The sequence below is a fragment of the Sturnira hondurensis genome, unplaced genomic scaffold (genome assembly GCF_014824575.4).
Source record: "Sturnira hondurensis isolate 20B ecotype Veracruz unplaced genomic scaffold, ASM1482457v3 Scaffold0012541, whole genome shotgun sequence".
Lineage (NCBI taxonomy): Eukaryota > Metazoa > Chordata > Mammalia > Chiroptera > Phyllostomidae > Sturnira > Sturnira hondurensis.
In genome coordinates, this window is record NW_028085172.1 from 1,913,082 (window position 1) to 1,925,879 (window position 12,798).

At 37.2% G+C, this 12,798-nt stretch overlaps 1 protein-coding gene and 1 non-coding gene across 2 annotated transcripts in view; both read left to right on the forward strand.

Annotated features, from left to right (window-relative positions):
• CNTNAP5 (contactin associated protein family member 5) overlaps positions 1-12,798 on the forward strand; it is a 519,494-nt gene that overhangs the window by 412,762 nt on the left and 93,934 nt on the right. The window lies entirely within an intron of this gene.
• LOC118997199 (small nucleolar RNA SNORA51) lies at positions 7,950-8,082 on the forward strand. Its single transcript, XR_005068632.1, has one exon. It is a non-coding gene; the product is annotated as a small nucleolar RNA SNORA51 (small nucleolar RNA).

Sequence of the window (12,798 nt, forward strand, 5' to 3'; positions counted from 1 at the left end):
TCAGCCTTGTGGTTGCCTTCAAAGACCCAAATAAGTTTAGGACTGTATAAATGTAACTACTCCTTAACTGTTAAGGAATTGAAATTACATCTGGCCCCTTGAAGGCAACCATGAGGCTGATGTGACCCCTGGTGAAAATGAGTTTGACACCCCTGGCTTAAATAATGCTTCCTGTGTGCCAGGCCATCTTATAGGTGTGTGTGTGTTTGTGTGTGTGTGTGTAAGAGAGATACATATATGCTCACCACAACCATGTGAAGTAAGTAATGTTACTAACTCCATTTAATAGAAAGAGATGATTTAAGCACAGTGGCACTAAGTAACTTCTGCAAGGATACACAGCAAATACTTAGCCAAGCCTGATTAGAAACCATGGAATCTCATCAAAGAGATTATGCCTGGCTTTGCACTGTACTACTTCCGACTTTGCAGTTAGATGATATCCTACATGGTCCAGCAGGACTGAAAAGCAGAAAATGATGTGTTTTGATATTTTGTTCAAATCATGAAACAGGTTTTATTAACACAAGAAGAGAAGGGACACAGGTAACAGTTTATGGATCACCACAGAAGCCAGAGGCAATACCATCCATGTGGCTCATTTTCACAACCTGTGACAAGCCCACTGAGAGAGACACAGAAAGAACCAAAGTCTCCGCCAAGATATTTATCCTTACCTATGTCTTTGGTCTGATTAGGAAACAGAGGATTCTGGGAACTAGCTTGGACAGACTATCTTGATGAGAAAGATTCTGAGCTGATTTTGTAAGGATCTTCCATCTAAGCTGCCCAGCAAAAGTACTGATTTATTTGCTTCTTGAATGAGGAATACTCCTCACTAATTACTCCTTACCTCTTTAAATGTCAGTATGGAATGGGAGCTTTGGAGGCCATTGAAACCTCTATTTGATCTGAGTAAGTGACCCTAAATAAGTGCATAGGCATTCTGTAATTAAGCTCATTTCTCTCATTACTATGAAATGGTACTTCTCTACCTGTGTATAAAGAAGGATACCAAGATACCTTTGATTCATGGAAAACACAGAATGCCTACAAAGCCAAGTACAGCACTTCATTCTGTCCAGACAGAGACGGTAGGACTCATCTGCAACAACTAGTAATCTGAAACTCTGATGTTGAAAAGAAAGCCAGAAAATTGAACTGGGTGAATTACCACAAGCACCTCAGAAGGTAAAGGTTCAATCCAAAGAGCTATAGATTGAGGATGAGGTAAAATGTGCTTGTTCAGACAGAAGTAAGAAAATGTATATGAAATCAGATTTTTTTGATCACCTCTTCTGAGAAAAACTAACTATAGAATTAGGATGGTTTCAATAACATAGAAGCTAAGGAAATTTTTTTTACCTGAATCACAACATGAAAAAATTATTTTAGATCCTCAAGACACTTATACTTAATTCTGTAGAATATATTCCTAGTTTAGTAACCAGAAGAAGGAGGTTCTTCTTTATTACCCCTTTCACAAAATCAATATCTCAATAATGCCTTCATCTACCTTACTGATAAAGTCATTTCATCTGTTTTTCACGTTTTCCAAAAAGTCTTCTTTTTTGGTATAGCCAGTGTCACATTTGGTTTTTCTCATCTCCATTGATGGTCACTGATTGAGATGCTGAGGCAAAGTATCTGTGGTCTTTTAATATTGTTCTGATCTAGTCTAAAAGAATTCATGGGTGATCCATAAGTAATCACTATTTATAGACACAGCTGGAAAAGAAAAAGAGCTTAATCTGTTTTGTGTTGGAGGAAAAAAGTAAGACTGACCTGTAATAAAATGTGCTCACCAAGACTGGAGTTCTGAATGCTTAGACCCTACTGCTCCCTGTATCTGGTATGTGGTTAGCAGAACAATATACCATTCACTTCAGATCTCAAATACCCAAAGGGGATATTGGCCTCCCTGACTGGCAGATCAGGAAACCAGCTATAACATAAGTTTAATAATGTACCTCAAAAAGAGGATCAAACTCAAAATTTAAAATGATAAATCCCTGATGTGTTTCTTTTAGCACAAAATTGGACACACTTCATGCCTCAGTTTCCTCAGTGGTCACATGGGGAAAACCCATTTCATCTCGATGGGTTTTAACAAGAACAAGCTACTGTTATCACTCATTTTCTTGGGGTTTTATGTAGCAAGGACTGACAGAGAGCAGGAGAATGAGAGTTCTGAAGGTTAGAAGCAGGAGGGATGGAAATGGATCAGGTTCCAAATATCTTAGCCAGCCAGACTCTAAAAAAAGAGAAGCAGAAAAGGATGATGCTTTCTGAATAATTTACCCTCATGAATTTTATGTGTTAATACAGTTTTATATCTTTATATTATTTTATATTTTGGAATGTGATTAATATTTTCATTTGCTTTAAGTTACAAATTCAAATTTTTTCCTTCAGGTTTAGTTTTATCTTAAAAAGATCACTTCAATGATTTACTACGTCAACTGTGGGGCTTTTCTATCCTAAAACCAGGATATACTGGGGACCAAGCAGTGGCTGTCTCAAGACCTGGAAAAGGTGAAGGGAGACCAACAAACCTAGAGGAGATGGCTATGTGAGACCACTTTAACATATCAAACTTGAGTCTTGAAACTTGTTTACCCAGAACATCATTAACTCTATTATGAATGATATTATCATCACCTTCCTTTCTGCTTTTACCCATGCTAAAAAAAAAACATTTTTTAAATGTTAAGGTTTTTTTTTTCAATTGAAGTTTGATGTACAGTATCATGTTGGCTTCAGGTGCACAACCTAGTGAGTAGACATTTATATAACTTACAAAGTGTTCACTCTGATAAGTCTGTCCCATCTGGTGCCATGCATAGTTTTTATAATATTATTTATTATATTCCTTATCCTCTACTTTACATCCCCATGACTATTCTGTAATTACCAATGTGTGCTTCTTAATCCCTCCACCTTTTTTACTTAGTCCCCCTACCCACCTGCCCTCTGGCAATCATCAAACTGTTCTTTGTGTCTGTGAGTCTATTCCTGTTTTATTTGTTTATTTTATTCTTTAGATTCTTCATATAAGTGAAATTATATGGTATTTGTCTTTCTCTGTCTGACTTTCCCAATCAAAAGACACTGGGCAGCTGAATGGTTAAAAAAAAATTAGGACCTTTATATATGTTGTCTGTAAGAGACTTACTTTAGATCCAAAGATACATCAACTGAAAGTAAAGGGTTGGAAAAAGATATTTCATAAAAATGGAAACAAATAAACAAAAAGAAGTGAATATAGCAATACTTACAACAGACAAAACAGACTTTAAAACAAAGGCCATAACAAGAGACAAAGAAGGATCCAGCAATTTCACTTCTTAGTACTTACCTAAAAAAAACCTCAAAACACTAGTTCAAAAAGATATATGCATCCTTATGTATATTGCAGCATTATTTAGAATAGTCAAGATAAGGGAGCCACCCAAGAGCCCATCAGAGATTAATGGATAATGAAAAAGATTCTTTTCACTGTAATCATTTGGTAGGGGGGTATTCCTGATTTAAATAAAATAAAAATAATCATCATCACCATCCCAGATGTGCTTCTTACACAGCTCAAGGTTTATAGATTAAATCGAATAATTTTATTGAGAATTACAGAAGCTTATGCTTTGAAATGAAAATTGTGCCTCCACATCAGCATGTATGTGTGCATGTAGGTGTTTATATACTCATACACAAAGCACGCATGATATGACATCCAGTGGTCTTGATGCTCCTCCTTTTCCTCTTGCTGCCAGACAGTTTGTGCTTTGCTAGTCTTCATGCAACTCAACCACTCATTCAATAGCTCTTTTCTGAGGACCAGCACATTTTTTTTGTCCTGGGCCTAGAAGAGAGCAAAATAAACAGTTGTTGATTTTTGCAGGCTCTGGTCTTTCTCATGTTCTTGGATCCTGCAGCTGTCTTTTACTATTATGGGGCATTGATTCATTTATTTATTTGTTCCTTTATTTATTTTTTCATTTGTCCTTTGTATTTGGACCATCTCTGTCTATCAGGTGCTGGGTAGGAGCTGAGGATATAGTTGAGTGCTGAACACCACAGACTATCTCAGATTTCAGAAAGCTCATTGGGGGACAGAGATTTGGACCAAATAGTGATGGAAGTAAACATGCAAGTTCCTGAATATTGGCATGAATAAAATAAACAGAGTACTAGAAGAAAATCTGAGAGAAAGCCTGGCTTATATGAAATTGGAGCAATTCAGCAAGAAGGGAAGATGTGGCCTCATTCACTGCAAACATAAGGGTTCAGTGGTCACTGCAATTTCAATCAATGAATGTCTCAGAAGATTGGACTTTCCAGTGTCTCCTACACTTCTGACTGTTGAATCTGATCTTAACCTCTTACCTGTGTGTCCTCTGCTGAACGAACTCACTATTTGGTGTGAGGGTACAGGGGATAAGAAGGAAAAAATTTACTTTCTTTAGTGGTAAGAGGCTTGCTAACTGGGATTTTAACTAAAAACAAATTTCCTATAGTTCCCCAAAACACGAGTATGCTAGGAATTCTTCTGTCTGCCATTAATAACATCCCCTTGCTGATCCTGCTCCCTACCACTGTTACCCTGGCTTCAATGGGTAAAGGGTTTATTCCTAGTAATGCATTCCTAATATTATATGTGTTATATGTACACATATACTTAGCAAAATAAAAGGAAAAAAAGTCCATGTCTGTGCACCCAAAGCAAACACCAGTGTAAAGGTGAGAATAATATTTTAGCTGGCAGTTTGGTGAATTAAGAGACTTGGAAAGTGACAGCAGAAATGTGCATGTTAAATATCATTCAAATTACTACACTCATGTTAACCTTGGGATTTTTGTGAGGAGACGCACCTGAAATGAGATCACCTGATTGCCAGGGCCTCAGGGAAATGGTAAAGAGAATAATACAAATCACTTTAATTTCCATGGATGTGAAATAATTCCTCAACATCTGAGATATCTGAGAGGTAAAGGAAAAATGAGCCTTGATCAAGAGCAAGGCACACACCCATGTCTCTAAAAGCCTGGGGTTCCATGGTGGATTTTCTTTGAACCCACATTTGCAGAGTGGTGTAGGGACACATATGAAGAGGTCCAAAGGATGAGCTTCTGAGTACATTAAAATTTTCACTTGCAACTATTTTATTTTCCATATCACAGTGAATTCATAACACAACTTCTCTTGAAAGAATTATTCTAAATGTAAAACCACTTTTTAGATAGGGAAATAAAATAGCTGAGAACTATTCTTACAGTAAAAATTTGTCTCATGTCTCTTTCCCACTTTCTAAAATGTATATTTTATTGCAATGCTACTTATGGTGAAATTCAGATTCTATACATGCAATTCACATGTTCTCCAGTACATGATGGAGCCTGAGGCATTAAATGTGAGAATCCAAATCCTCCAGCTTGCCTTTTAAGGTCTCCCATGACCTTGCCTCTTTCCTTCCATCCACTTTTATTATCTTTGTCTTCTACTACATTAATTCATCATTCCATATACATGCATTTGTTGATTTTTCCATTATGTTCCTGTATGTATGTATGTTGGGAATTGCTCTGCCTGGTTTCAGGAATTGTAACTGCCTCCCATGCCTAAGGATTAGTGAGCAACCTCTGGAATGGAAGCCATGAGGAGACAAAGCTTGTCTCTGGTAGCAAATGCTGCTTCTAGCTACTCCCCTCCCTGCCCCCAATGCATGGTCAGATAGTGACAGGTACAACCAGCAACCTAAGCCAAACATGATCACTTGGGAGGCCATCATGGAAGGACTCAGGGAGCTGCAACAAAGAGGAAATAATGGACCCTCGCCCCCTAGATATTCTGACATAGCCCAGTCCCCATGTCCTCTGGGAGAAGTGCTTCCTGGCTCTATTCCACTTAAGCCTGAAAACCTGTGATGGGGGAAGGCAGTGCAGTCCCTTTACCAGCTAGAGCGGGGTCCGAGGTGATCTGGCAAAAGAAAGAATTCTTAACAATCCTGTGAAGCCTTCTTTGCTAAGAATGTGTTTAGTTAAATTATAAAGTCCCAGGCAGAAAATGAGCTTGTTTTCCCAAAGTTCTGTAGCCTTTTAGCTGATAAATCCAGACTTAGAAGAAGCCCTAATGGTTCTTTGTATACTATCTACTGTTTACTGCCTGACAATGATTAATAAGTTGTACCTAAACTCCTGTGCAAAAAAAAAAAAAAAAAAAAAAAAAACAATAAAAGCATGTCTAGGCAAGGGTCAGCACGCTATCCCCTTGAGAGAGTTGCCAGGCCACTCCAAGGCACTCCCTGCTTGAGGGAGTAGCCATGCTGCCCCTTTTCCTCCACAGGACTCGGTAGTTCATGTGAATTTGTCTCATGTCTCATCCATGATGCCGTAGGCACTGTGAGCCAGTATACATGTCATATGCATGTGTGTATATATTATAATATATACATGTATATAATATATGTGTGTATATGTTATATATTTTTTCTCTGTCTTCAAAAAGCTCAAAAGCAGGTGAGCCAGACAGTAAACCAGACATTGTTCACAAGGAAACTCATGGCATCATGGCACTGAGGGTCTTGAATCTATCTGAGCTGCATTTTTGGCAACAAACACAAATAGGAATAGAAGTGGAAACTTATTTCCCAAATGTACAACAGCCTGCCCTGTAGCAGCCAGTCTCATCCATTGCTGCCTTCAAGCCCTTGCTGCTACTTTACTTTCTGAGTTCCCTTCCCAGTTCTTTTTTTGTTCAAATTCTGCCTATCTTTCAAGGGCCAGTTTGAATTTTACTGACTCAGTGAAGTCTCCTGACTGCTGTAGATGTTCACAATTATCTTCCTTATTTACTCTGGCACTTCCCTTCTCTGTTTCATTTTGCTCCCAATCATGGCTGACACCTGCTTTGCATCTGCATTTTGCCCGCCCAAAGAAAGTTCTCGATGTATTCACTTGAGATATTTTTTGCAATTATTTGTTGAATAATTTAAACCTTCAGAATATTTGCTCTTGGTAGCTGAGATGAACTACAAGTGAAGCTCATGAAATGTAACACACTTCTTGCAGTTGGATACAGTACTGCCTCAAGATATGGAATGAACATGAGGATTTTAAACACTGTTGCACGTTCCAAACTCTGTTGACTGCTGTCCAAGATTTGGGAATTAAAGCCCTTCACCTCTTTTTCATCTTGAAAACTTTCCAATGTTGTTCACACCAGTTAGCTCTCTATTTGAGTGGCAAGAGTGCCTGAGAGGAGCAGCTGGTGCCAGCTGTCACCATTCACATGGTGTGAAGTGCTCCTTCTGTGAGCACCAGTGAGCAAGAGTGTGTTTGATTAGCAAGATCATCATAAAATTAGACAAGCAAACCACAGCAATGTATTTGAGCAATGTCATCTATAAATATTGCAGTGGAAGGAAGAATGTCAACACATTATTTTTATTATAATCTTGTGCTATAAGAAAAAATGGGGCAGCTTGGCAAGAGAAAGTGAGTCTAAAGAGAAGGCGACTGAAGGGAAACACACAAAATCTCTTCCGTGGTTTTGAGAAGATGTCAGCAGTTTCTTGGTAAGAGCATCTCAGTGTTCACCCTCTGAATTCTCTGAGCTCTAAGCTGTTCCTGGAGATTAAATTGGGAAAACTTGTGAGATTGTCATTGTTTACCTACTAAGAGTGGAACAAAAAAATGTTACTGGTGAGTGGCAATGTATCTGTAAACGTATCAGCTATTTGTTGGAAGGTGAAATAATTGAAGAAGAGTAAATGTCTTCCATGAGCCCAAAGAGCAACATTGGGATCATATATGACCCATACTTTGTCACCAATGTCTTTATACATTTTTTCAAAAGTACATGGCAGAAACTGATACATCATTTGATTATGTTACATTCCCTAGTGTCTTCTAACATAGAGAGCTACCTCCAGCTTTTTCCAAACACCATTTAAATCCCCTTGGTAAGCACTGCGTGGCTGTATTCTTACACTGACAGTGCAGAAAGAGAAGGCAGAGCAAACCCACCCAATATACACCTCAGCCCAAGCCCTTTGACTGGTCTATATTGTGAATGGGGAGACATGGAGTTGAAAATAATAAAATACCTAAAATAAACCTAACCAATATTGTAAAATAGAGACCTGTAATTAGAAAATTAAAAGACACTGGAGAAAGAAATTAACGAACATACAAATAAGTGGAAGCACATACCCTGTTCATGGAGAAGAAGAATTAACGTCATGAAACTGCCCATACTACCCAAAGCAATTTACAGATTCAGTACAATTCCTATCAAGATTCCAAGACATATCTCACCAAACTAGAGCAAATATTTCAAAAATTTACATGGAACCATGAAAGGCCCCACATAGCAACAGTGATCCTGAGAGAAAACACATTTGGAGGAATCATGCTTCTAATGTCAAGCTCTAGTATAAGGCCATAGTAAGCAAAACAGCATGGTACTGGCATGAAAACAGACACATAGATCAATGAAACAGAATAAAGAGCCCATAAATAAAAGAATTAATGTTCAACAGAGGAAGCAAGTATGTACAGTGGGCTAAAGATAGCCTATTCAATAAGTAGTGTTGGGAAAATTGGATGGATACCTGCAGAAAAATGAAACTAGACAAACTTCTTACACCACACACAATAATAAGTTCAAAATAGACCAAAGACTTAAATGCTAGAACTGAAACCATAAAAATCCTGGAAGAAAACATGGGCAGCAAAATCTCAGACATTGTCCTTAGCAGTTATTTATCAGATATCTCTCCCCAGACAAAGGAAACAAAGGACAAATAAACGAATGGGACTTCATCAAACTAAAAATTTCTGCAAGGTAAAGGAAATTCTCGACCAAATAAAAGACAACCCACAGAATGGAAGAACGTATTTACCAATAACATATGATGAGGCAGTAATATCTAAAATTTACAAAGTGCTTACAAAACTCAACACCAAAAAAATAAGCCTGAATAGACACTTCTACAAAGAGGCCATGCAGATGGCCAATAGATATATGAAAATATTCTAAATGTAACTAATCATCAGAGAAATGAAAATTAATACCATAATGAGATCTTACACCTCTTACACTTCTCATAATGGCTATTGTTAATCAATCAACAAAAAAGTGCCCTTGAGGATATAGAGAAAGGGGTCTTTTTGCACTGTTAGAGAGGAATGCAGCCCAGTGCAGCCACTGTGGAAAGCAGTTTGGAAACACCTCAAAGATTAAGAAATACCTCAAAGATTAAGAAGGAACCTATAACACTAATACAAAAGAATATAAGCACCCCATATATTCACTATAGCATTGTTTTCAATAGCCAAGATATGGAAGCAGCTCGTGTCCATCAATAGATGAGTTGATAAAACAACTATGGGACATTTACATAATAGAATATGACTTGGCCATACAAAAAGAAGAAAATTTTACCTTTTGCAACAGTATGGATGGATCTGGAGAACATGCTAAGTGAAATAAGCCACTCAGAGAAAGACAAATACCATTTGATTTCACTCACATGTGGAATCTAATGAACAAGCTGAATTAACAAGGAAAACATGGACAGACTCATAGATGGAGAGCAGAATGACAGCTAGTGGTGGAGGGTAGAGATAGAGCAAAAAAGAAAATGGACATGGATGGTAGTGTGGTGATTGCTGGGGGGAGGACATATAAGGGGACAAACTGGTAATGTAAAAAATACTATAAAGATTAAAGTAAATAAACATTCTCTTTTTAAAAAATAAATATACAGAGTTGATTTTTTTTCATTCTCTGTGAGGTTTTACCTTATTTTTTGTATACTATATGCTAACCAGAGTCACCTAACTTTGGTAGATTTCAGACAAAAGTCAGGAGCTATGCTGGACTTTCCCTCTGCTAATTCAGATATGTGAGAACAATATTAAAATGTTTAAAATGACCTAGTTCCATTTTACAAACAAAAGAACTGTATATGTGGGTGTTAAATGAGTTTTCCAATATTATATAGTTAGCAAACATTTGTTATAAGAAGTTAATGGAGCCCAGACAACTTGGGAATAAAATAAAAATTTTGGTCTTTCAAAGTTAAATTCAACATCTATTAGGCTTTAATGAATTATCTTGAAGATACACACAGTGTCTATGCCAGGCTGAACTATGCCTGAATTAATGCTAGCATTTCTAAAGGAAGAATGTATTTTTAAAAAGTAAGTTGGTAAGAAACTAAATCATAAATAATGAAATCAAATACTAAAGCTAATTATAGCTGAAAAGCTGAGTTAGGAACTCTTTAATCTCATACACTTAAAAAATAATTCATTTCTCCAGTGCAACATCACAGGACAAGAGAAATGGCATTAAATGCACACCCTGCAATTCTTTACTCCTGTTGTCAGAGGGGAGGGTCACTGTGGGTCTGAATATTTCTTTGTAGGAATGGATGAAGCTTGTAACATTGTAACATAAGTGTTTGCTTCCACAAATCAAATACTAATTGGATTGGGCTAGCACTAATCACTGTGTGATGATAGAAATGTTCTCCTTTATGCTGCCTGAGACCCAGTAACTAGCAGCTACTGAGAATTTGAAATGTGGATATTTTGACTAAGAAAGTCAAAATTTCTTAATTTATTGTATTTTATTTATTTATTTATTTATTTATTTATTTATTTATTAAAGGAGAGGGTTTTTTTTTTTTTAAAGACTTTATTCTTTTATCTTTAGAGGGGAAGGGAAGGAGAGAGGGAGAGAAATATCAATGTATGGTTGCCTCTCGTGTGGCCCCTGCTGGGAACTGGCCTGCAACCCAGGCATGTGCCCTGACCGGGAATCAAACCGTGATCCTTTGGTTCACAGGCCCACACTCAATCCACTGAGCCACACCAGCCAGGGCATATTTTAATAAATTTAGAGTTAGACAGCCATGTGTGGCTAGTGACTATCCTCTTAGATGATTCGGGAGTAGACGCTTTGCATTGGCCAGTCTTCATGGAGCTAATGTTTTTCTCCTAAGCAACATGGGGCTGCTTCTGGGGTAATTCTCAAGATTAGGTTTGGGTCTCAGAATGACAACATGGTAAGTAAATATAATACTACCTCTAGCATCCCAGGCAGTGGATGACCCTGGGTCTCTATCTTTTAATAGTACTCCTTCCCCAAAGACATTTACATGAGAAGAGAAAGGCTAATCATTGTTTGCCTTAATTTTTTCCAATAACCTGACAGACAAGTGGTTTAACTGTCACTAGTTCAAAATGTTAGAAATGTTATATTACTTAAGAAGGTAACTTTATTATTTCCAAGTATTCTTTCGCTCTATTTGTTGACCACTTCAAAATAACCTTGTACATAAAAACATATTTGGGGCAAATGTGTACTTATAATCTAATTATAAATTATCAATAAGTCTTTGGTTTCTATTTTTTTAAAGAAAATCATCTTCATTTTTTATTCCAAATATCATAGTACATACCAGAGTTATTGACAAATTTCAAAAAACTGTCTGCCCAATTCAAAGAACTTGATATAAAAGTTCTTTGACATCAGAGTACCCTGTTAGGACACAAAACATGGGTGAGTTTATTCACTAATGTAATTTAGATCAGTCAGTCTGTCAGGAAGTAGTGGCATTAAATCTAGAAATCCTAGAACTATCATGTCTTGATTTCAAATTTAACTGACAGCCTTCTAATATTTTGCAACCTGATGACACTTACCTAAGGCATGGAAAAATTGTTTGTCAATCAGGTGGAAATATTGGGACCTCTGTAACTCACAGGTTTCAGAGTAAATATGTAAACTGGAGCACACGCCAACCTCTTGTGAGATTTCCCTGCATGAGTCACTGTTGTGGGAACTTGTGGTAGTGGGAGTCTGCAGGACTGGATATCAGTGCTTGTCACATCTAGAGCCCAACCCTAGACTTAGTGCTAAGCCATCACAACAATTATTTCAGGTAATCACTAAAATAATCCAATAAAATAGCAATCACTGTCTCTAGGAAAGTAAGGATAACAGATTAATCAATACTTTCCCAGATAAAGGCTACCTAAGGTGTCTCTAGAACAACTGGTTGATTTTACTAAAATGGATAAAAATGGCCTCAAATAAAGACACACACCATACTGCAGATATTAACCTACAACAATTTTCACTCCTACCAATGGGTTAAAAGCAATATTATAATTGGAACCTAACCATAAGGGGTGATAGTTTCTAATTTTAGGTTCCATTTTAGAGTGTATGAAAATCATGTGGAAAACTCTTTTAAAATGCACATCTGGACCCTACAAGTCTGAGTAAGGGATCTGAGATGAAGATTTGGATTCTGCATCTTATCAAACACCAGGACATCTTTGGATCAGTCTTTCACAAATATTGTGTCAATAGATTTAAATAACAAAAATTTCTGTGATTGAAGAAAAAAGGAAAAAGACTCATAGACATGGATAACAGTGTGGTGAGTGTGGAGGGGGCAGTGTCAAGGTGGAAGAGAGATATAGGAGGTAAATGGTAATGAAAAAAATACAATAATTAAAAAAAATAAAAAATAATCCTTATTGAAGTCATTATATTATAGCCTCATACAACCCAAGTTGGTGTGGCTCAATGGATTGAGTGCCAGCCTGTGAACCAAAGGGCCACTGGTTCCAATCACAGTCAGGGCACATGCCTGGATTGCAGGCCAGGTCCCCAGTAGGGGGCGTGTGAGAGGCAACCACACCTTGATGTTTCTCTCCCTCTCTTTCTCCCCCCTCCCCTTTGTCTAAAAAATAAATAAATACAATCTTTTAAAAATATAT